The sequence below is a fragment of the Pseudophryne corroboree genome, unplaced genomic scaffold (assembly GCF_028390025.1).
Source record: "Pseudophryne corroboree isolate aPseCor3 unplaced genomic scaffold, aPseCor3.hap2 scaffold_2355, whole genome shotgun sequence".
NCBI classification, from domain to species: Eukaryota; Metazoa; Chordata; class Amphibia; order Anura; family Myobatrachidae; genus Pseudophryne; species Pseudophryne corroboree.
In genome coordinates, this window is record NW_026969009.1 from 29,652 (window position 1) to 47,698 (window position 18,047).

The following is an 18,047-nucleotide window of genomic DNA, read 5'->3' on the forward strand; positions in this document are numbered from 1 at the left end:
GATCTTCCTCTAGCCTTGTTCTTCTTTCGAGAGTTTCCTTGTGCTGCCTCAGTTGGATCTCCTTCACTTGACAGGGGGGTGCCCGAGCAGCGACCCTCCCCAGCTCTAGCCCAACTCCTACTTACCTGCCAGGTGAGATACTATGATCATGTAGGTGCTTCTCCCAGGGCAAGGATCACCCATTGCACTCTGGGTGTGCTGATCCTGCGATTTCCCCAAATGTGTGAAGCTTGACTGCGTAATTTGTGTTACCCCTGGTCGGCTCTCATATAATTCAGATCTCTTTGTCTCAGGTCTCTCTCCAGCCTAGTTTGCTGTCTGTTTCCACTTCTTTTTTCTTGAGCCCCTCCCTTCTATACCGTTGTGCACTATCCTGACTTCTCCTCCCGTCTGCTTACTTTGTGCCTTCCAACGCACAATGCGAACTACAGGTAGTGCTGCAGGGCCCACACCCTTTTACTTGCCTTACAGAGCAGCTCTGGAGCTGTTACAGTGCCCAGCTGCTGCAAGAAATCAGCTTGAATGCTTCAGGGGCTGGGGCATGGCCAACATGAGCCCCACACCGAAGGAGGGTGGGGGTGTTTAATGCGAACTAGGGGTCATCCAATCGCCGCAAAAGGCCGCCATGCCCTGCATACCCCTTTTCTCTTTTCATATGCAGATGAGGGTTCCAGCCAACTTTGGCCCACTGCTTGGATGACATCACCGTATGCAAATCCGTCTTCTGCAGACCTTCCCCCAGGAATGCTTGTACTAGTTGTTGCATTTGGTTTGTTGTTTGGGGGTGCATCAGTATTAGGCAGCCTTCTGCCCTCCCATGTTCATCTGAAAATATGTGTTCTCCCTGCAGTTGTTGTCCCCAGATGAGAGTTCCCTTGTGCTGCCTCAGTTGAATCTCCTTTACTTGACAGAGATGTGCCTGAGCAGCGGCCCTCCCCAGCCCTATCCCAAATCATACTTATTTTGCATAGGAGATACCATGGTCATGAAGACTGTTCTCCCAGGGTGAGGTTCATTCATTGCATTCTGGGTATGCTGACCCCTGTGATTTCCCCAAATGTGGGAAACTCGACTGCATTATTTGTGGTAGTGGGGGACTGTGTTTGTGCTTTCCTCTGGTCAGCTCTGGTAAAAGTCAGATTTCTTTGTCTCAGATCTTCCTCTAGCCTTGTTCTTCTTTCGAGAGTTCCCTTGTGCTGCCTCAGTTGGATATCCTTCACTTGACAGGGGGGTGCCCGAGCAGCGACCCTCCCCAGCTCTAGCCCAACTCCTACTTACCTGCCAGGTGAGATACTATGGTCATGAAGCTGCTTCTCCCAGGGCAAGGATCACCCATTGCACTCTGGGTGTGCTGCCCCTGTGATTTCCACAAATGTGGGAAACTTGACTGCATAATTTGTGTTTCCCCTGTTCGGCTCTCATATAATTCAGATCTCTTTGTCTCGGGTCTCTCTCCAGCCTAGTTTGCTGTCTGTTTCCACTTCTTTTTTCTTGAGCCCCTCCCTTCTATACCGTTGTGCACTATCCTGACTTCTCCTCCCGTCTGCTTACTTTGTGCCTTCCAACGCACAATGCGAACTACAGGTAGTGCTGCAGGGCCCACACCCTTTTACTTGCCTTACAGAGCAGCTCTGGAGCTGTTACAGTGCCCAGCTGCTGCAAGAAATCAGCTTGAATGCTTCAGGGGCTGGGGCATGGCCAACATGAGCCCCACACCGAAGGAGGGTGGGGGTTTTTAATGCAAACTAGGGGTCATCCAATCGCCGCAAAAGGCCGCCATGCCCTGCATACCCCTTTTCTCTTTTCATATGCAGATGAGGGTTCCAGCCAACTTTGGCCCACTGCTTGGACGACATCACCGTATGCAAATCCGTCTTCTGCAGACCTTCCCCCAGGAATGCTTGTACTAGTTGTTGCATTTTGTTTGTTGTTTGGGGGTGCATCAGTATTAGGCAGCCTTCTGCCCTCCCATGTTCATCTGAAAATATGTGTTTTCCCTGCAGTTGTTGTCCCCAGATGAGAGTTCCCTTGTGCTGCCTCAGTTGAATCTCCTTTACTTAACAGAGATGTGCCTGAGCAGCGGCCCTCCCCAGCTCTATCCCAAATCATACTTATTTTGCATAGGAGATACCATGGTCATGAAGATTGTTCTCCCAGGGTGAGGTTCATTCATTGCATTCTGGGTATGCTGACCCCTGTGATTTCCCCAAATGTGGGAAACTGGACTGCATTATTTGTGGTAGTGAGGGACTGTGTTTGTGCTTTCCTCTGGTCAGCTCTGGCAAAAGTCAGATTTCTTTGTCTCAGATCTTCCTCTAGCCTTGTTCTTCTTTCGAGAGTTCCCTTGTGCTGCCTCAGTTGGATCTCCTTCACTTGACAGGGGGGTGCCCGAGCAGCGACCCTCCCCAGCTCTAGCCCAACTCCTACTTACCTGCCAGGTGAGATACTATGATCATGAAGTTGCTTCTCCCAGGGCAAGGATCACCCATTGCACTCTGGGTGTACTGCTCCTGCGATTTCCCCAAATGTGGGAAACTTGACTGCATAATTTGTGTTTCCCCTGGTCAGCTCTCATATAATTCAGATCTCTTTGTCTCAGGTCTCTCTCCAGCCTAGTTTGCTGTCTGTTTCCACTTATCTTTTCTTGAGCCGCTCCCTTCTATGCCCTTGCGCACTATCCTGACTTCTCCCGTCTGCTTACTTTGTGCCTTCCAACGCACAATGCGAACTACAGGTAGTGCTGCAGGTCCCACACACTTTTATTTGCCTTACAGAGCAGCTCTGGAGCTGTTACAGTGCCCAGCTGCTGCAAGAAATCAGCTTGAATGCTTCAGGGGCTGGGGCATAGCCAACATGAGCCCCACACCGAAGGAAGGTGGAGGTGTTTAATGCGAACTAGGGGTCATCCAAGCGCCGCAAAAGGCTGCCATGCCCTGCACGCCCCTTTTCTCTTTTCATATGCAGACGAGGGTTGAAGCCAACTTTGACCCACTGCTTGGATTACATCACCATATGCAAATCCATCTGCTGCAGGCCTTCCCCCAGGAATGCTTGCACTAGTTGTTGCATTTTGTTTGTTGTTTGGGGGTGCTTCAGTATTAGGTAGCCTTCTGCCCTCCCATGTTCATCTGAAAATATGTGTTCTCCCTGCAGTTGTTGTCCCCAGATGAGAGTTCCCTTGTGCTGCCTCAGTTGAATCTCCTTTACTTGACAGAGATGTGCCTGAGCAGCGGCCCTCCCCAGCCCTATCCCAAATCATACTTATTTTGCATATGAGATACCATGGTCATGAAGATTGTTCTCCCAGGGTGAGGTTCATTCATTGCATTCTGGGTATGCTGACCCCTGTGATTTCCACAAATGTGGGAAACTCGACTGCATTATTTGTGGTAGTGGGGGACTGTGTTTGTTCTTTCCTCTGGTCAGCTCTGGTAAAAGTCAGATTTCTTTGTCTCAGATCTTCCTCTAGCCTTGTTCTTCTTTCGAGAGTTTCCTTGTGCTGCCTCAGTTGGATCTCCTTCACTTGACAGGGGGGTGCCCGAGCAGCGACCCTCCCCAGCTCTAGCCCAACTCCTACTTACCTGCCAGGTGAGATACTATGATCATGTAGGTGCTTCTCCCAGGGCAAGGATCACCCATTGCACTCTGGGTGTGCTGATCCTGCGATTTCCCCAAATGTGTGAAGCTTGACTGCGTAATTTGTGTTACCCCTGGTCGGCTCTCATATAATTCAGATCTCTTTGTCTCAGGTCTCTCTCCAGCCTAGTTTGCTGTCTGTTTCCACTTCTTTTTTCTTGAGCCCCTCCCTTCTATACCGTTGTGCACTATCCTGACTTCTCCTCCCGTCTGCTTACTTTGTGCCTTCCAACGCACAATGCGAACTACAGGTAGTGCTGCAGGGCCCACACCCTTTTACTTGCCTTACAGAGCAGCTCTGGAGCTGTTACAGTGCCCAGCTGCTGCAAGAAATCAGCTTGAATGCTTCAGGGGCTGGGGCATGGCCAACATGAGCCCCACACCGAAGGAGGGTGGGGGTGTTTAATGCGAACTAGGGGTCATCCAATCGCCGCAAAAGGCCGCCATGCCCTGCATACCCCTTTTCTCTTTTCATATGCAGATGAGGGTTCCAGCCAACTTTGGCCCACTGCTTGGATGACATCACCGTATGCAAATCCGTCTTCTGCAGACCTTCCCCCAGGAATGCTTGTACTAGTTGTTGCATTTGGTTTGTTGTTTGGGGGTGCATCAGTATTAGGCAGCCTTCTGCCCTCCCATGTTCATCTGAAAATATGTGTTCTCCCTGCAGTTGTTGTCCCCAGATGAGAGTTCCCTTGTGCTGCCTCAGTTGAATCTCCTTTACTTGACAGAGATGTGCCTGAGCAGCGGCCCTCCCCAGCCCTATCCCAAATCATACTTATTTTGCATAGGAGATACCATGGTCATGAAGACTGTTCTCCCAGGGTGAGGTTCATTCATTGCATTCTGGGTATGCTGACCCCTGTGATTTCCCCAAATGTGGGAAACTCGACTGCATTATTTGTGGTAGTGGGGGACTGTGTTTGTGCTTTCCTCTGGTCAGCTCTGGTAAAAGTCAGATTTCTTTGTCTCAGATCTTCCTCTAGCCTTGTTCTTCTTTCGAGAGTTCCCTTGTGCTGCCTCAGTTGGATATCCTTCACTTGACAGGGGGGTGCCCGAGCAGCGACCCTCCCCAGCTCTAGCCCAACTCCTACTTACCTGCCAGGTGAGATACTATGGTCATGAAGCTGCTTCTCCCAGGGCAAGGATCACCCATTGCACTCTGGGTGTGCTGCCCCTGTGATTTCCACAAATGTGGGAAACTTGACTGCATAATTTGTGTTTCCCCTGTTCGGCTCTCATATAATTCAGATCTCTTTGTCTCGGGTCTCTCTCCAGCCTAGTTTGCTGTCTGTTTCCACTTCTTTTTTCTTGAGCCCCTCCCTTCTATACCGTTGTGCACTATCCTGACTTCTCCTCCCGTCTGCTTACTTTGTGCCTTCCAACGCACAATGCGAACTACAGGTAGTGCTGCAGGGCCCACACCCTTTTACTTGCCTTACAGAGCAGCTCTGGAGCTGTTACAGTGCCCAGCTGCTGCAAGAAATCAGCTTGAATGCTTCAGGGGCTGGGGCATGGCCAACATGAGCCCCACACCGAAGGAGGGTGGGGGTTTTTAATGCAAACTAGGGGTCATCCAATCGCCGCAAAAGGCCGCCATGCCCTGCATACCCCTTTTCTCTTTTCATATGCAGATGAGGGTTCCAGCCAACTTTGGCCCACTGCTTGGACGACATCACCGTATGCAAATCCGTCTTCTGCAGACCTTCCCCCAGGAATGCTTGTACTAGTTGTTGCATTTTGTTTGTTGTTTGGGGGTGCATCAGTATTAGGCAGCCTTCTGCCCTCCCATGTTCATCTGAAAATATGTGTTTTCCCTGCAGTTGTTGTCCCCAGATGAGAGTTCCCTTGTGCTGCCTCAGTTGAATCTCCTTTACTTAACAGAGATGTGCCTGAGCAGCGGCCCTCCCCAGCCCTATCCCAAATCATACTTATTTTGCATAGGAGATACCATGGTCATGAAGATTGTTCTCCCAGGGTGAGGTTCATTCATTGCATTCTGGGTATGCTGACCCCTGTGATTTCCCCAATTGTGGGAAACTCGACTGCATTATTTGTGGTAGTGGGGGACTGTGTTTGTGCTTTCATCTGGTCAGCTCTGGTAAAAGTCAGATTTCTTTGTCTCAGATCTTCCTCTAGCCTTGTTCTTCTTTCGAGAGTTCCCTTGTGCTGCCTCAGTTGGATCTCCTTCACTTGACAGAGGGGTGCCCGAGCAGCGACCATCCCCAGCTCTAGCCCAACTCCTACTTACCTGCCAGGTGAGATACTATGATCATGAAGGTGCTTCTCCCAGGGCAAGGCTCACCCATTGCACTCTGGGTGTGCTGCTCCTGCGATTTCCCCAAATGTGGGAAACTTGACTGCATAATTTGTGTTTCCCCTGGTCGGCTCTCATATAATTCAGATCTCTTTGTCTCGGGTCTCTCTCCAGCCTAGTTTGCTGTCTGTTTCCACTTCTCTTTTCTTGAGCCGCTCACTTCTATGCCCTTGCGCACTATCCTGACTTCTCCCATCTGCTTACTTTGTGCCTTCCAACGCACAATGCGAACTACAGGTAGTGCTGCAGGTCACACACCCTTTTATTTGCCTTACAGAGCAGCTCTGGAGCTGTTACAGTGCCCAGTTGCTGCAAGAAATCAGCTTGAATGCTTCGAGGGGCTGGGGCATAGCCAACATGAGCCCCACACCGAAGGAGGGTGGAGGTGTTTAATGCGAACTAGGGGTCATACAAGCGCCGAAAAAGGCTGCCATGCCCTGCACGCCCCTTTTCTCTTTTCATATGCAGACGAGGGTTGAAGCCAACTTTGACCCACTGCTTGGATGACATCACCATATGCAAATCCATCTGCTGCAGGCCTTCCCCCAGGAATGCTTGCACTAGTTGTTGCATTTGGTTTGTTGCTTGGTGGTGCTTCAGTATTAGGTAGCCTTCTGCCCTCCCATGTTCATCTGAAAATATGTGTTCTCCCTGCAGTTGTTGTCCCCAGATGAGAGTTCCCTTGTGCTGCCTCAGTTGAATCTCCTTTACTTGACAGAGATGTGCCTGAGCAGCGGCCCTCCCCAGCCCTATCCCAAATCATACTTATTTTGCATAGGAGATACCATGGTCATGAAGATTGTTCTCCCAGGGTGAGGTTCATTCATTGCATTCTGGGTATGCTGACCCCTGTGATTTCCCCAAATGTGGGAAACTCGACTGCATTATTTGTGGTAGTGGGGGACTGTGTTTGTGCTTTCCTCTGATCAGCTCTGGTAAAAGTCAGATTTCTTTGTCTCAGATTTTCCTCTAGCCTTGTTCTTCTTTCGAGAGTTCCCGTGTGCTGCCTCAGTTGGATCTCCTTCACTTGACAGGGGGGTGCCTGAGCAGCGACCCTCCCCAGCTCTAGCCCAACTCCTACTTACCTGCCAGGTGAGATACTATGATCATGAAGTTGCTTCTCCCAGGGCAATTCTCACCCATTGCACTCTGGGTGTGCTGCCCTTGCGATTTCCGCAAATGTGGGAAACTTGACTGCATAATTTGTGTTTCCCCTGGTCGGCTCTCGTATAATTCAGATCTCTTTGTCTCAGGTCTCTCTCCAGCCTAGTTTGCTGTCTGTTTCCACTTCTTTTTTCTTGAGCCCCTCCCTTCTATACCCTTGTGCACTATCCTGACTTCTCCTCCCGTCTGCTTACATTGTGCCTTCCAATGCACAATGCAAACTACAGGTAGTGCTGCAGGGCCCACACCCTTTTACTTGCCTTACAGAGCAGCTCTGGAGCTGTTACAGTTCCCAGCTGCTGCAAGAAATCAGCTTGAATGCTTCAGGGGCTGGGGCATGGCCAACATGAGCCCCACACCGAAGGAGGGTGGAGATGTTTAATGCGAACTAGGGGTCATCCAAGTGCTGCAAAAGGCTGCCATGCCCTGCACGCCCCTTTACTCTTTTCATATGCAGACGAGGGTTGAAGCCAACTTTGACCCACTGCTTGGATGACATCACCATATGCAAATCCATCTGCTGCAGGCCTTCCCCTAGGAATGCTTGCACTAGTTGTTGCATTTGGTTTGTTGTTTGGGGGTGCTTCAGTATTAGGCAGCCTTCTGCCCTCCCATGTTCATCTGAAAATATGTGTTCTCCCTGCAGTTGTTGTCCCCAGATGAGAGTTCCCTTGTGCTGCCTCAGTTGAATCTCCTTTACTTGACAGAGATGTGCCTGAGCAGCGGCCCTCCCCAGCCCTATCCCAAATCATACTTATTTTGCATAGGAGATACCATGGTCATGAAGATTGTTCTCCCAGGGTGAGGTTCATTCATTGCATTCTGGGTATGCTGACCCCTGTGATTTCCCCAAATGTGGGAAACTCGACTGCATTATTTGTGGTAGTGGGGGACTGTGTTTGTGCTTTCATCTGGTCAGCTCTGGTAAAAGTCAGATTTCTTTGTCTCAGATCTTCCTCTAGCCTTGTTCTTCTTTCGAGAGTTCCCTTGTGCTGCCTCAGTTGGATCTCCTTCACTTGACAGAGGGGTGCCCGAGCAGCGACCATCCCCAGCTCTAGCCCAACTCCTACTTACCTGCCAGGTGAGATACTATGATCATGAAGGTGCTTCTCCCAGGGCAAGGCTCACCCATTGCACTCTGGGTGTGCTGCTCCTGCGATTTCCCCAAATGTGGGAAACTTGACTGCATAATTTGTGTTTCCCCTGGTCGGCTCTCATATAATTCAGATCTCTTTGTCTCGGGTCTCTCTCCAGCCTAGTTTGCTGTCTGTTTCCACTTCTCTTTTCTTGAGCCGCTCACTTCTATGCCCTTGCGCACTATCCTGACTTCTCCCATCTGCTTACTTTGTGCCTTCCAACGCACAATGCGAACTACAGGTAGTGCTGCAGGTCACACACCCTTTTATTTGCCTTACAGAGCAGCTCTGGAGCTGTTACAGTGCCCAGTTGCTGCAAGAAATCAGCTTGAATGCTTCGAGGGGCTGGGGCATAGCCAACATGAGCCCCACACCGAAGGAGGGTGGAGGTGTTTAATGCGAACTAGGGGTCATACAAGCGCCGAAAAAGGCTGCCATGCCCTGCACGCCCCTTTTCTCTTTTCATATGCAGACGAGGGTTGAAGCCAACTTTGACCCACTGCTTGGATGACATCACCATATGCAAATCCATCTGCTGCAGGCCTTCCCCCAGGAATGCTTGCACTAGTTGTTGCATTTGGTTTGTTGCTTGGTGGTGCTTCAGTATTAGGTAGCCTTCTGCCCTCCCATGTTCATCTGAAAATATGTGTTCTCCCTGCAGTTGTTGTCCCCAGATGAGAGTTCCCTTGTGCTGCCTCAGTTGAATCTCCTTTACTTGACAGAGATGTGCCTGAGCAGCGGCCCTCCCCAGCCCTATCCCAAATCATACTTATTTTGCATAGGAGATACCATGGTCATGAAGATTGTTCTCCCAGGGTGAGGTTCATTCATTGCATTCTGGGTATGCTGACCCCTGTGATTTCCCCAAATGTGGGAAACTCGACTGCATTATTTGTGGTAGTGGGGGACTGTGTTTGTGCTTTCCTCTGATCAGCTCTGGTAAAAGTCAGATTTCTTTGTCTCAGATTTTCCTCTAGCCTTGTTCTTCTTTCGAGAGTTCCCGTGTGCTGCCTCAGTTGGATCTCCTTCACTTGACAGGGGGGTGCCTGAGCAGCGACCCTCCCCAGCTCTAGCCCAACTCCTACTTACCTGCCAGGTGAGATACTATGATCATGAAGTTGCTTCTCCCAGGGCAATTCTCACCCATTGCACTCTGGGTGTGCTGCCCTTGCGATTTCCGCAAATGTGGGAAACTTGACTGCATAATTTGTGTTTCCCCTGGTCGGCTCTCGTATAATTCAGATCTCTTTGTCTCAGGTCTCTCTCCAGCCTAGTTTGCTGTCTGTTTCCACTTCTTTTTTCTTGAGCCCCTCCCTTCTATACCCTTGTGCACTATCCTGACTTCTCCTCCCGTCTGCTTACATTGTGCCTTCCAATGCACAATGCAAACTACAGGTAGTGCTGCAGGGCCCACACCCTTTTACTTGCCTTACAGAGCAGCTCTGGAGCTGTTACAGTTCCCAGCTGCTGCAAGAAATCAGCTTGAATGCTTCAGGGGCTGGGGCATGGCCAACATGAGCCCCACACCGAAGGAGGGTGGAGATGTTTAATGCGAACTAGGGGTCATCCAAGTGCTGCAAAAGGCTGCCATGCCCTGCACGCCCCTTTACTCTTTTCATATGCAGACGAGGGTTGAAGCCAACTTTGACCCACTGCTTGGATGACATCACCATATGCAAATCCATCTGCTGCAGGCCTTCCCCTAGGAATGCTTGCACTAGTTGTTGCATTTGGTTTGTTGTTTGGGGGTGCTTCAGTATTAGGCAGCCTTCTGCCCTCCCATGTTCATCTGAAAATATGTGTTCTCCCTGCAGTTGTTGTCCCCAGATGAGAGTTCCCTTGTGCTGCCTCAGTTGAATCTCCTTTACTTGACAGAGATGTGCCTGAGCAGCGGCCCTCCCCAGCCCTATCCCAAATCATACTTATTTTGCATAGGAGATACCATGGTCATGAAGATTGTTCTCCCAGGGTGAGGTTCATTCATTGCATTCTGGGTATGCTGACCCCTGTGATTTCCCCAAATGTGGGAAACTCGACTGCATTATTTGTGGTAGTGGGGGACTGTGTTTGTGCTTTCCTCTGGTCAGCTCTGGTAAAAGTCAGATTTCTTTGTCTCAGATCTTCCTCTAGCCTTGTTCTTCTTTCGAGAGTTCCCTTGTGCTGCCTCAGTTGGATCTCCTTCACTTGACAGGGGGGTGCCCGAGCAGCGACCCTCCCCAGCTCTAGCCCAACTCCTACTTACCTGCCAGGTGAGATACTATGATCATGAAGGTGCTTCTCCCAGGGCAAGGCTCACCCATTGCACTCTGGGTGTGCTGCTCCTGCGATTTCCCCAAATGTGGGAAACTTGACTGCATAATTTGTGTTTCCCCTGGTCGGCTCTCGTATAATTCAGATCTCTTTGTCTCAGGTCTCTCTCCAGCCTAGTTTGCTGTCTGTTTCCACTTCTCTTTTCTTGAGCCGCTCCCTTCTATGTTTTTGCGCACTATCCTGACTTCTCCCATCTGCTTACTTTGTGCCTTCCAACGCACAATGCGAACTACAGGTAGTGCTGCAGGTCCCACACCCTTTTATTTGCCTTACAGAGCAGCTCTGGAGCTGTTACAGTGCCCAGCTGCTGCAAGAAATCAGCTTGAATGCTTCGGGGCTGGGGCATAGCCAACACGAGCCCCACACCGAAGGAGGGTGGAGGTGTTTAATACGAACTAGGGGTCATCCAAGCGCCGAAAAAGGCTGCCATGCCCTGCACGCCCCTTTTCTCTTTTCATATGCAGACGAGGGTTGAAGCCAACTTTGACCCACTGCTTGGATGACATCACCATATGCAAATCCATCTGCTGCAGGCCTTCCCCCAGGAATGCTTGCACTAGTTGTTGCATTTGGTTTGTTGTTTGGGGGTGCTTCAGTATTAGGTAGCCTTCTGCCCGCCCATGTTCATCTGAAAATATGTGTTCTCCCTGCAGTTGTTGTCCCCAGATGAGAGTTCCCTTGTGCTGCCTCAGTTGAATCTCCTTTACTTGACAGAGATGTGCCTGAGCAGCGGCCCTCCCCAGCCCTATCCCAAATCATACTTATTTTACATAGAAGATACCATGGTCATGAAGATTGTTCTCCCAGGGTGAGGTTCATTCATTGCATTCTGGGTATGCTGACCCGTATGATTTCCCCAAATGTGGGAAACTCGACTGCATTATTTGTGGTAGTGGGGGACTGTGTTTGTTCTTTCCTCTGGTCAGCTCTGGTAAAAGTCAAATTTATTTGTCTCAGATCTTCCTCTAGCCTTGTTCTTCTTTCGAGAGATTCCTTGTGCTGCCTCAGTTGGATCTCCTTCACTTGACAGGGGGGTTCCCGAGCAGCGACCCTCCCCAGCTCTAGCCCAACTCCTACTTACCTGCCAGGTGAGATACTATGATCATGAAGTGTCTTCTCCCAGGGCAAGGCTCACCCATTGCACTCTGGGTCTGCTGCTCCTGAGATTTTTCCAAATGTGGGAAACTTGACTGCATAATTTGTGTTTCCCCTGGTCGGCTCTCGTATAATTCAGATCTCTTTGTCTCAGGTCTCTCTCCAGCCTAGTTTGCTGTCTGTTTCCACTTCTCTTTTCTTGAGCCTTTCCCTTCTATGCCCTTGCGCACTATCCTGACTTCTCCCGTCTGCTTAATTTGTGCCTTCCAACGCACAATGCGAACTACAGGTAGTGCTGCAGGGCCCACACCCTTTTACTTGCCTTACAGAGCAGCTCTGGAGCTGTTACAGTGCCCAGCTGCTGCAAGAAATCAGCTTGAATGCTTCATGGGCTGGGGCATAGCCAACATGAGCCCCACACCGAAGGAGGGTGGAGGCGTTTAATGCGAACTAGGGGTCATCCAAGCGCCGCAAAAGGCCGCCATGCCCTGCACGCCCCTTTACTCTTTTCATATGCAGACGAGGGTTGAAGCCAACTTTGACTCACTGCTTGGATGACATCACCATATGCAAATCCATCTGCTGCAGGCCTTCCCCCAGGAATGCTTGCACTAGTTGTTGCATTTGGTTTGTTGTTTGGGGGTGCTTCAGTATTAGGCAGCCTTCTGCCCTCCCATGTTCATCTGAAAATATGTGTTCTCCCTGCAGTTGTTGTCCCCAGATGAGAGTTCCCTTGTGCTGCCTCAGTTGAATCTCCTTTACTTGACAGAGTTGTGCCTGAGCAGCGGCCCTCCCCAGCCCTATCCCAAATCATACTTATTTTGCATAGGAGATACCATGGTCATGAAGATTGTTCTCCCAGGGTGAGGTTCATTCATTGCATTCTGGGTATGCTGACCCCTGTGATTTCCCCAAATGTGGGAAACTCGACTGCATTATTTGTGGTAGGGGGGGACTGTGTTTGTGCTTTCCTCTGGTCAGCTCTGGTAAAAGTCAGATTTATTTGTCTCAGATTTTCCTCTTGCCTTGTTCTTCTTTCGAGAGTTCCCTTGTGCTGCCTCAGTTGGATCTCCTTCACTTGACAGGGGGGTGCCCGAGCAGCGACCCTCCCCAGCTCTAGCCCAACTCCTATTTACCTGCCAGGTGAGATACTATGATTATGAAGTTGCTTCTCCCAGGGCAAGGATCACCCATTGCACTCTGGGTGTGCTGCTCCTGCGATTTCCCCAAATGTGGGGAACTTGACTGCATAATTTGTGTTTCCCCTGGTCAGCTCTCATATAATTCAGATCTCTTTGTCTCAGGTCTCTCTCCAGCCTAGTTTGCTGTCTGTTTCCACTTCTTTTTTCTTGAGCCCCTCCCTTCTATACCCTTGTGCACTATCCTGACTTCTCCTCCCGTCTGCTTACTTAGTGCCTTACAATGCACAATGCAAACTACAGGTAGTGCTGCAGGGCCCACACCCTTTTACTTGCCTTACAGAGCAGCTCTGGAGCTGTTACAGTGCCCAGCTGCTGCAAGAAATCAGCTTGAATGCTTCAGGGGCTGGGGCATAGCCAACATGAGCCCCACACCGAAGGAGGGTGGGGGTGTTTAATGCGAACTAGGGGTCATTCAAGCGCCGAAAAAGGCTGCCATGCCCTGCACGCCCCTTTTCTCTTTTCATATGCAGACGAGGGTTGAAGCCAACTTTGACCCACTGCTTGGATGACATCACCATATGCAAATCCATCTGCTGCAGGCCTTCCCCCAGGAATGCTTGCACTAGTTGTTGCATTTGGTTTGTTGTTTGGGGGTGCTTCAGTATTAGGTAGCCTTCTGCCCTCCCATGTTCATCTGAAAATATGTGTTCTCCCTGCAGTTGTTGTCCCCAGATGAGTTCCCTTGTGCTGCCTCAGTTGAATCTCCTTTACTTGACAGAGATGTGCCTGAGCAGCGGCCCTCCCCAGCCCTATCCCAAATCATACTTATTTTGCATAGGAGATACCATGGTCATGAAGACTGTTCTCCCAGGGTGAGGTTCATTCATTGCATTCTGGGTATGCTGACCCCTGTGATTTCCCCAAATGTGGGAAACTCGACTGCATTATTTGTGGTAGTGGGGGACTGTGTTTTTGCTTTCCTCTGGTCAGCTCTGGTAAAAGTCAGATTTCTTTGTCTCAGATCTTCCTCTAGCCTTGTTCTTCTTTCGAGAGTTCACTTGTGCTGCCTCAGTTGGATCTCCTTCACTTGATAGGGGGGTGCCCGAGCAGCGACCCTCCCCAGCTCTAGCCCAACTCCTACTTACCTGCCAGGTGAGATACTATGATCAGGAAGGTGCTTCTCCCAGGGCAAGGCTCACCCATTGCACTCTGGGTGTGCTGCTCCTGTGATTTCCCCAAATGTGGGAAACTTGACTGCATAATTTGTGTTTCCCCTGGTCGGCTCTCGTATAATTCAGATCTCTTTGTCTCAGGTCTCTCTCCAGCCTAGTTTGCTGTCTGTTTCCACTTCTTTTTTCTTGAGCCCCTCCCGTCTATGCCCTTGTGCACTATCCTGACTTCTCCTCCCGTCTGCTTACTTTGTGCCTTCCAACGCACAATGCGAACTACAGGTAGTGCTGCAGGTCCCACACCCTTTTATTTGGCTTACAGAGCAGCTCTGGAGCTGTTACAGTGCCCAGCTGCTGCAAGAAATCAGCTTGAATGCTTCGGGGCTGGGTCATAGCCAACATGAGCCCCACACCGAAGGAGGGTGGAGGTGTTTAATGCGAACTAGGGGTCATCCAAGCGCCGAAAAAGGCTGCCATGCCCTGCACGCCCCTTTTCTCTTTTCATATGCAGACGAGGGTTGAAGCCAACTTTGACCCACTGCTTGGATGACATCACCATATGCAAATCCATCTGCTGCAGGCCTTCCCCCAGGAATGCTTGCACTAGTTGTTGCATTTGGTTTGTTGTTTGGGGGTGCTTCAGTATTAGGTAGCCTTCTGCCCTCCCATGTTCATCTGAAAATATGTGTTCTCCCTGCAGTTGTTGTCCCCAGATGAGAGTTCCCTTGTGCTGCCTCAGTTGAATCTCCTTTACTTGACAGAGATGTGCCTGAGCAGCGGCCCTCCCCAGCCCTATCCCAAATCATACTTATTTTGCATAGGAGATACCATGGTCATGAAGATTGTTCTCCCAGGGTGAGGTTCATTCATTGCATTCTGGGTATGCTGACCCGTATGATTTCCCCAAATGTGGGAAACTCGACTGCATTATTTGAGGTAGTGGGGGACTGTGTTTGTTCTTTCCTCTGGTCAGCTCTGGTAAAAGTCAGATTTATTTGTCTCAGATCTTCCTCTAGCCTTGTTCTTCTTTCGAGAGATTCCTTGTGCTGCCTCAGTTGGATCTCCTTCACTTGACAGGGGGGTGCCCGAGCAGCGACCCTCCCCAGCTCTAGCCCATCTCCTACTTACCTGCCAGGTGATATACTATGATCATGAAGGTGCTTCTCCCAGGGCAAGGCTCACCCATTGCACTCTGGGTGTGCTGCTCCTGTGATTTCTCCAAATGTGGGAAACTTGACTGCATAATTTGTGTTTCCCCTGGTCGGCTCTCGTATAATTCAGATCTCTTTGTCTCAGGTCTCTCTCCAGCCTAGTTTGCTGTCTGTTTCCACTTCTCTTTTCTTGAGCCGCTCCCTTCTATGCCCTTGCGCACTATCCTGACTTCTCCCGTCTGCTTAATTTGTGCCTTCCAACGCACAATGCAAACTACAGGTAGTGCTGCAGGGCCCACGCCCTTTTACTTGCCTTACAGAGCAGCTCTGGAGCTGTTACAGTACCCAGCTGCTGCAAGAAATCAGCTTTAATGCTTCGGGGCTGGGGCATAGCCAACATGAGCCCCACACCGAAGGAGGGTGGAGGTGTTTAATGCGAACTAGGGGTCATCCAAGCGCCAAAAAAGGCTGCCATGCCCTGCACGCCCCTTTTCTCTTTTCATATGCAGACGAGGGTTGAAGCCAACTTTGACCCACTGCTTGGATGACATCACCATATGCAAATCCATCTGCTGCAGGCCTTCCCCCAGGAATGCTTGCACTAGTTGTTGCATTTGGTTTGTTGTTTGGGGGTGCTTCAGTATTAGGTAGCCTTCTGCCCTCCCATGTTCATCTGAAAATATGTGTTCTCCCTGCAGTTGTTGTCCCCAGATGAGAGTTCCCTTGTGCTGCCTCAGTTGAATCTCCTTTACTTGACAGAGATGTGCCTGAGCAGCGGCCCTCCCCAGCCCTATCCCAAATCATACTTATTTTGCATAGGAGATACCATGGTCATGAAGATTGTTCTCCCAGGGTGAGGTTCATTCATTGCATTCTGGGTATGCTGATCCCTGTGATTTCCCCAAATGTTGGAAACTCGACAGCATTATTTGTGGTAGTGGGGGACTGTGTTTGTTCTTTCCTCTGGTCAGCTCTGGTAAAAGTCAGATTTTTTTGTCTCAGATCTTCCTCTAGCCTTGTTCTTCTTTCGAGAGTTCCCTTGTGCTGCCTCAGTTGGATCTCCTTCACTTGACAGGGGGGTGCCTGAGCAGCGACCCTCCCCAGCTCTAGCCCAACTCCTACTTACATGCCAGGTGATATACTATGATCATGAAGGTGCTTCTCCCAGGGCAAGGCTCACCCATTGCACTCTGGGTGTGCTGCTCCTGTGATTTCTCCAAATGTGGGAAACTTGACTGCATAATTTGTGTTTCCCCTGGTCGGCTCTCGTATAATTCAGATCTCTTTGTCTCAGGTCTCTCTCCAGCCTAGTTTGCTGTCTGTTTCCACTTCTCTTTTCTTGAGCCGCTCCCTTCTATGCCCTTGCGCACTATCCTGACTTCTCCCGTCTGCTTAATTTGTGCCTTCCAATGCACAATGCGAACTACAGGTAGTGCTGCAAGGCCCACGCCCTTTTACTTGCCTTACAGAGCAGCTCTGGAGCTGTTACAGTGCCCAGCTGCTGCAAGAAATCAGCTTGAATGCTTCGGGGCTGGGGCATAGCCAACATGAGCCTCACACCGAAGGAGGGTGGAGGTGTTTAATGCGAACTAGGGGTCATCCAAGCGCCGAAAAAGGCTGCCATGCCCTGCACGCCCCTTTTCTCTTTTCATATGCAGACGAGGGTTGAAGCCAACTTTGACCCACTGCTTGGATGACATCACCATATGCAAATCCATCTGCTGCAGGCCTTCCCCCAGGAATGCTTGCACTAGTTGTTGCATTTGGTTTGTTGTTTGGGGGTGCTTCAGTATTAGGTAGCCTTCTGCCCTCCCATGTTCATCTGAAAACATGTGTTCTCCCTGCAGTTGTTGTCCCCAGATGAGAGTTCCCTTGTGCTGCCTCAGTTGAATCTCCTTTACTTGACAGAGATGTGCCTGAGCAGCGGCCCTCCCCAGCCCTATCCCAAATCATACTTATTTTGCATAGGAGATACCATGGTCATGAAAATTGTTCTCCCAGAGTGAGGTTCATTCATTGCATTCTGGGTATGCTGACCCCTGTGATTTCCCCAAATGTGGGAAACTCGACTGCATTATTTGTGGTAGTGGGGGACTGTGTTTGTTCTTTCCTCTGGTCAGCTCTGGTAAAAGTCAGATTTTTTTGTCTCAGATCTTCCTCTAGCCTTGTTCTTCTTTCGAGAGTTCCCTTGTGCTGCCTCAGTTGGATCTCCTTCACTTGACAGGGGGGTGCCCGAGCAGCGACCCTCCCCAGCTCTAGCCCAACTCCTACTTACCTGCCAGGTGAGATACTATGATCAGGAAGGTGCTTCTCCCAGGGCAAGGTTCACCCATTGCACTCTGGGTGTGCTGCTCCTGCGATTTCCCCAAATGTGGGAAACTTGACTGCATAATTTGTGTTTTCCCTGGTCGGCTCTCGTATAATTCAGATCTCTTTGTCTCAGGTCTCTCTCCAGCCTACTTTGCTGTCTGTTTCCACTTCTCTTTTCTTGAGCCGCTCCCTTCTATGCCCTTGCGCACTATCCTGACTTCTCCCGTCTGCTTACTTTGTGCCTTCCAATGCACAATGCGAACTACAGGTAGTGCTGCAGGTCCCACACCCTTTTATTTGCCTTACAGAGCAGCTATGGAGCTGTTACAGTGCCCAGCTGCTGCAAGAACTCAGCTTGAATGCTTCGGGGCTGGGGCATAGCCAACATGAGCCCCACACCGAAGGAGGGTGGAGGTGTTTAATGCGAACTAGGGGTCATCCAAGCGCCGAAAAAGGCTGCCATGCCCTGCACGCCCCTTTTCTCTTTTCATATGCAGACGAGGGTTGAAGCCAACTTTGACCCACTGCTTGGATGACATCACCATATGCAAATCCATCTGCTGCAGGCCTTCCCCCAGGAATGCTTGCACTAGTTGTTGCATTTGGTTTGTTGTTTG

The 18,047-nt window shown here is 50.2% G+C and overlaps 25 non-coding genes and 6 pseudogenes across 25 annotated transcripts; all 31 read left to right on the plus strand.

Annotated features, from left to right (window-relative positions):
* The first annotated feature begins 117 nt into the window (after positions 1-117).
* Positions 118-280, plus strand: LOC135010534 (U1 spliceosomal RNA). The gene has a single exon (XR_010209840.1). It is a non-coding gene; the product is annotated as a U1 spliceosomal RNA (small nuclear RNA).
* A 674-nt stretch (positions 281-954) lies between these two features.
* Positions 955-1,118, plus strand: LOC135010509 (U1 spliceosomal RNA). The gene has a single exon (XR_010209822.1). It is a non-coding gene; the product is annotated as a U1 spliceosomal RNA (small nuclear RNA).
* A 152-nt stretch (positions 1,119-1,270) lies between these two features.
* Positions 1,271-1,406, plus strand: LOC135010539 (U1 spliceosomal RNA; annotated as a pseudogene).
* A 701-nt stretch (positions 1,407-2,107) lies between these two features.
* On the plus strand, positions 2,108-2,271 carry LOC135010555 (U1 spliceosomal RNA). Its single transcript, XR_010209858.1, has one exon. It is a non-coding gene; the product is annotated as a U1 spliceosomal RNA (small nuclear RNA).
* A 152-nt stretch (positions 2,272-2,423) lies between these two features.
* On the plus strand, positions 2,424-2,565 carry LOC135010515 (U1 spliceosomal RNA; annotated as a pseudogene).
* A 692-nt stretch (positions 2,566-3,257) lies between these two features.
* On the plus strand, positions 3,258-3,421 carry LOC135010578 (U1 spliceosomal RNA). Its single transcript, XR_010209879.1, has one exon. It is a non-coding gene; the product is annotated as a U1 spliceosomal RNA (small nuclear RNA).
* Positions 3,422-3,573: 152 nt separating this feature from the next.
* Positions 3,574-3,736, plus strand: LOC135010535 (U1 spliceosomal RNA). The gene has a single exon (XR_010209841.1). It is a non-coding gene; the product is annotated as a U1 spliceosomal RNA (small nuclear RNA).
* Positions 3,737-4,410: 674 nt separating this feature from the next.
* On the plus strand, positions 4,411-4,574 carry LOC135010520 (U1 spliceosomal RNA). The gene has a single exon (XR_010209829.1). It is a non-coding gene; the product is annotated as a U1 spliceosomal RNA (small nuclear RNA).
* Positions 4,575-4,726: 152 nt separating this feature from the next.
* LOC135010540 (U1 spliceosomal RNA) lies at positions 4,727-4,862 on the plus strand (annotated as a pseudogene).
* Positions 4,863-5,563: 701 nt separating this feature from the next.
* Positions 5,564-5,727, plus strand: LOC135010551 (U1 spliceosomal RNA). The gene has a single exon (XR_010209854.1). It is a non-coding gene; the product is annotated as a U1 spliceosomal RNA (small nuclear RNA).
* Positions 5,728-5,879: 152 nt separating this feature from the next.
* On the plus strand, positions 5,880-6,021 carry LOC135010589 (U1 spliceosomal RNA; annotated as a pseudogene).
* Positions 6,022-6,714: 693 nt separating this feature from the next.
* On the plus strand, positions 6,715-6,878 carry LOC135010503 (U1 spliceosomal RNA). The gene has a single exon (XR_010209818.1). It is a non-coding gene; the product is annotated as a U1 spliceosomal RNA (small nuclear RNA).
* Positions 6,879-7,030: 152 nt separating this feature from the next.
* LOC135010537 (U1 spliceosomal RNA) lies at positions 7,031-7,193 on the plus strand. The gene has a single exon (XR_010209843.1). It is a non-coding gene; the product is annotated as a U1 spliceosomal RNA (small nuclear RNA).
* A 674-nt stretch (positions 7,194-7,867) lies between these two features.
* LOC135010546 (U1 spliceosomal RNA) lies at positions 7,868-8,031 on the plus strand. Its single transcript, XR_010209850.1, has one exon. It is a non-coding gene; the product is annotated as a U1 spliceosomal RNA (small nuclear RNA).
* A 152-nt stretch (positions 8,032-8,183) lies between these two features.
* LOC135010590 (U1 spliceosomal RNA) lies at positions 8,184-8,325 on the plus strand (annotated as a pseudogene).
* A 693-nt stretch (positions 8,326-9,018) lies between these two features.
* LOC135010550 (U1 spliceosomal RNA) lies at positions 9,019-9,182 on the plus strand. The gene has a single exon (XR_010209853.1). It is a non-coding gene; the product is annotated as a U1 spliceosomal RNA (small nuclear RNA).
* A 152-nt stretch (positions 9,183-9,334) lies between these two features.
* On the plus strand, positions 9,335-9,497 carry LOC135010538 (U1 spliceosomal RNA). Its single transcript, XR_010209844.1, has one exon. It is a non-coding gene; the product is annotated as a U1 spliceosomal RNA (small nuclear RNA).
* A 674-nt stretch (positions 9,498-10,171) lies between these two features.
* LOC135010561 (U1 spliceosomal RNA) lies at positions 10,172-10,335 on the plus strand. The gene has a single exon (XR_010209864.1). It is a non-coding gene; the product is annotated as a U1 spliceosomal RNA (small nuclear RNA).
* A 152-nt stretch (positions 10,336-10,487) lies between these two features.
* On the plus strand, positions 10,488-10,650 carry LOC135010584 (U1 spliceosomal RNA). The gene has a single exon (XR_010209884.1). It is a non-coding gene; the product is annotated as a U1 spliceosomal RNA (small nuclear RNA).
* Positions 10,651-11,320: 670 nt separating this feature from the next.
* Positions 11,321-11,484, plus strand: LOC135010582 (U1 spliceosomal RNA). Its single transcript, XR_010209882.1, has one exon. It is a non-coding gene; the product is annotated as a U1 spliceosomal RNA (small nuclear RNA).
* A 152-nt stretch (positions 11,485-11,636) lies between these two features.
* LOC135010541 (U1 spliceosomal RNA) lies at positions 11,637-11,799 on the plus strand. Its single transcript, XR_010209845.1, has one exon. It is a non-coding gene; the product is annotated as a U1 spliceosomal RNA (small nuclear RNA).
* A 671-nt stretch (positions 11,800-12,470) lies between these two features.
* Positions 12,471-12,634, plus strand: LOC135010573 (U1 spliceosomal RNA). Its single transcript, XR_010209875.1, has one exon. It is a non-coding gene; the product is annotated as a U1 spliceosomal RNA (small nuclear RNA).
* A 152-nt stretch (positions 12,635-12,786) lies between these two features.
* LOC135010533 (U1 spliceosomal RNA) lies at positions 12,787-12,928 on the plus strand (annotated as a pseudogene).
* Positions 12,929-13,621: 693 nt separating this feature from the next.
* LOC135010547 (U1 spliceosomal RNA) lies at positions 13,622-13,785 on the plus strand. The gene has a single exon (XR_010209851.1). It is a non-coding gene; the product is annotated as a U1 spliceosomal RNA (small nuclear RNA).
* Positions 13,786-13,937: 152 nt separating this feature from the next.
* On the plus strand, positions 13,938-14,100 carry LOC135010505 (U1 spliceosomal RNA). The gene has a single exon (XR_010209820.1). It is a non-coding gene; the product is annotated as a U1 spliceosomal RNA (small nuclear RNA).
* A 673-nt stretch (positions 14,101-14,773) lies between these two features.
* On the plus strand, positions 14,774-14,937 carry LOC135010579 (U1 spliceosomal RNA). The gene has a single exon (XR_010209880.1). It is a non-coding gene; the product is annotated as a U1 spliceosomal RNA (small nuclear RNA).
* Positions 14,938-15,089: 152 nt separating this feature from the next.
* On the plus strand, positions 15,090-15,252 carry LOC135010519 (U1 spliceosomal RNA). Its single transcript, XR_010209828.1, has one exon. It is a non-coding gene; the product is annotated as a U1 spliceosomal RNA (small nuclear RNA).
* A 670-nt stretch (positions 15,253-15,922) lies between these two features.
* Positions 15,923-16,086, plus strand: LOC135010571 (U1 spliceosomal RNA). The gene has a single exon (XR_010209873.1). It is a non-coding gene; the product is annotated as a U1 spliceosomal RNA (small nuclear RNA).
* A 152-nt stretch (positions 16,087-16,238) lies between these two features.
* LOC135010524 (U1 spliceosomal RNA) lies at positions 16,239-16,401 on the plus strand. The gene has a single exon (XR_010209833.1). It is a non-coding gene; the product is annotated as a U1 spliceosomal RNA (small nuclear RNA).
* Positions 16,402-17,071: 670 nt separating this feature from the next.
* Positions 17,072-17,235, plus strand: LOC135010558 (U1 spliceosomal RNA). The gene has a single exon (XR_010209861.1). It is a non-coding gene; the product is annotated as a U1 spliceosomal RNA (small nuclear RNA).
* A 152-nt stretch (positions 17,236-17,387) lies between these two features.
* Positions 17,388-17,550, plus strand: LOC135010587 (U1 spliceosomal RNA). Its single transcript, XR_010209887.1, has one exon. It is a non-coding gene; the product is annotated as a U1 spliceosomal RNA (small nuclear RNA).
* Positions 17,551-18,047: the final 497 nt, after the last annotated feature.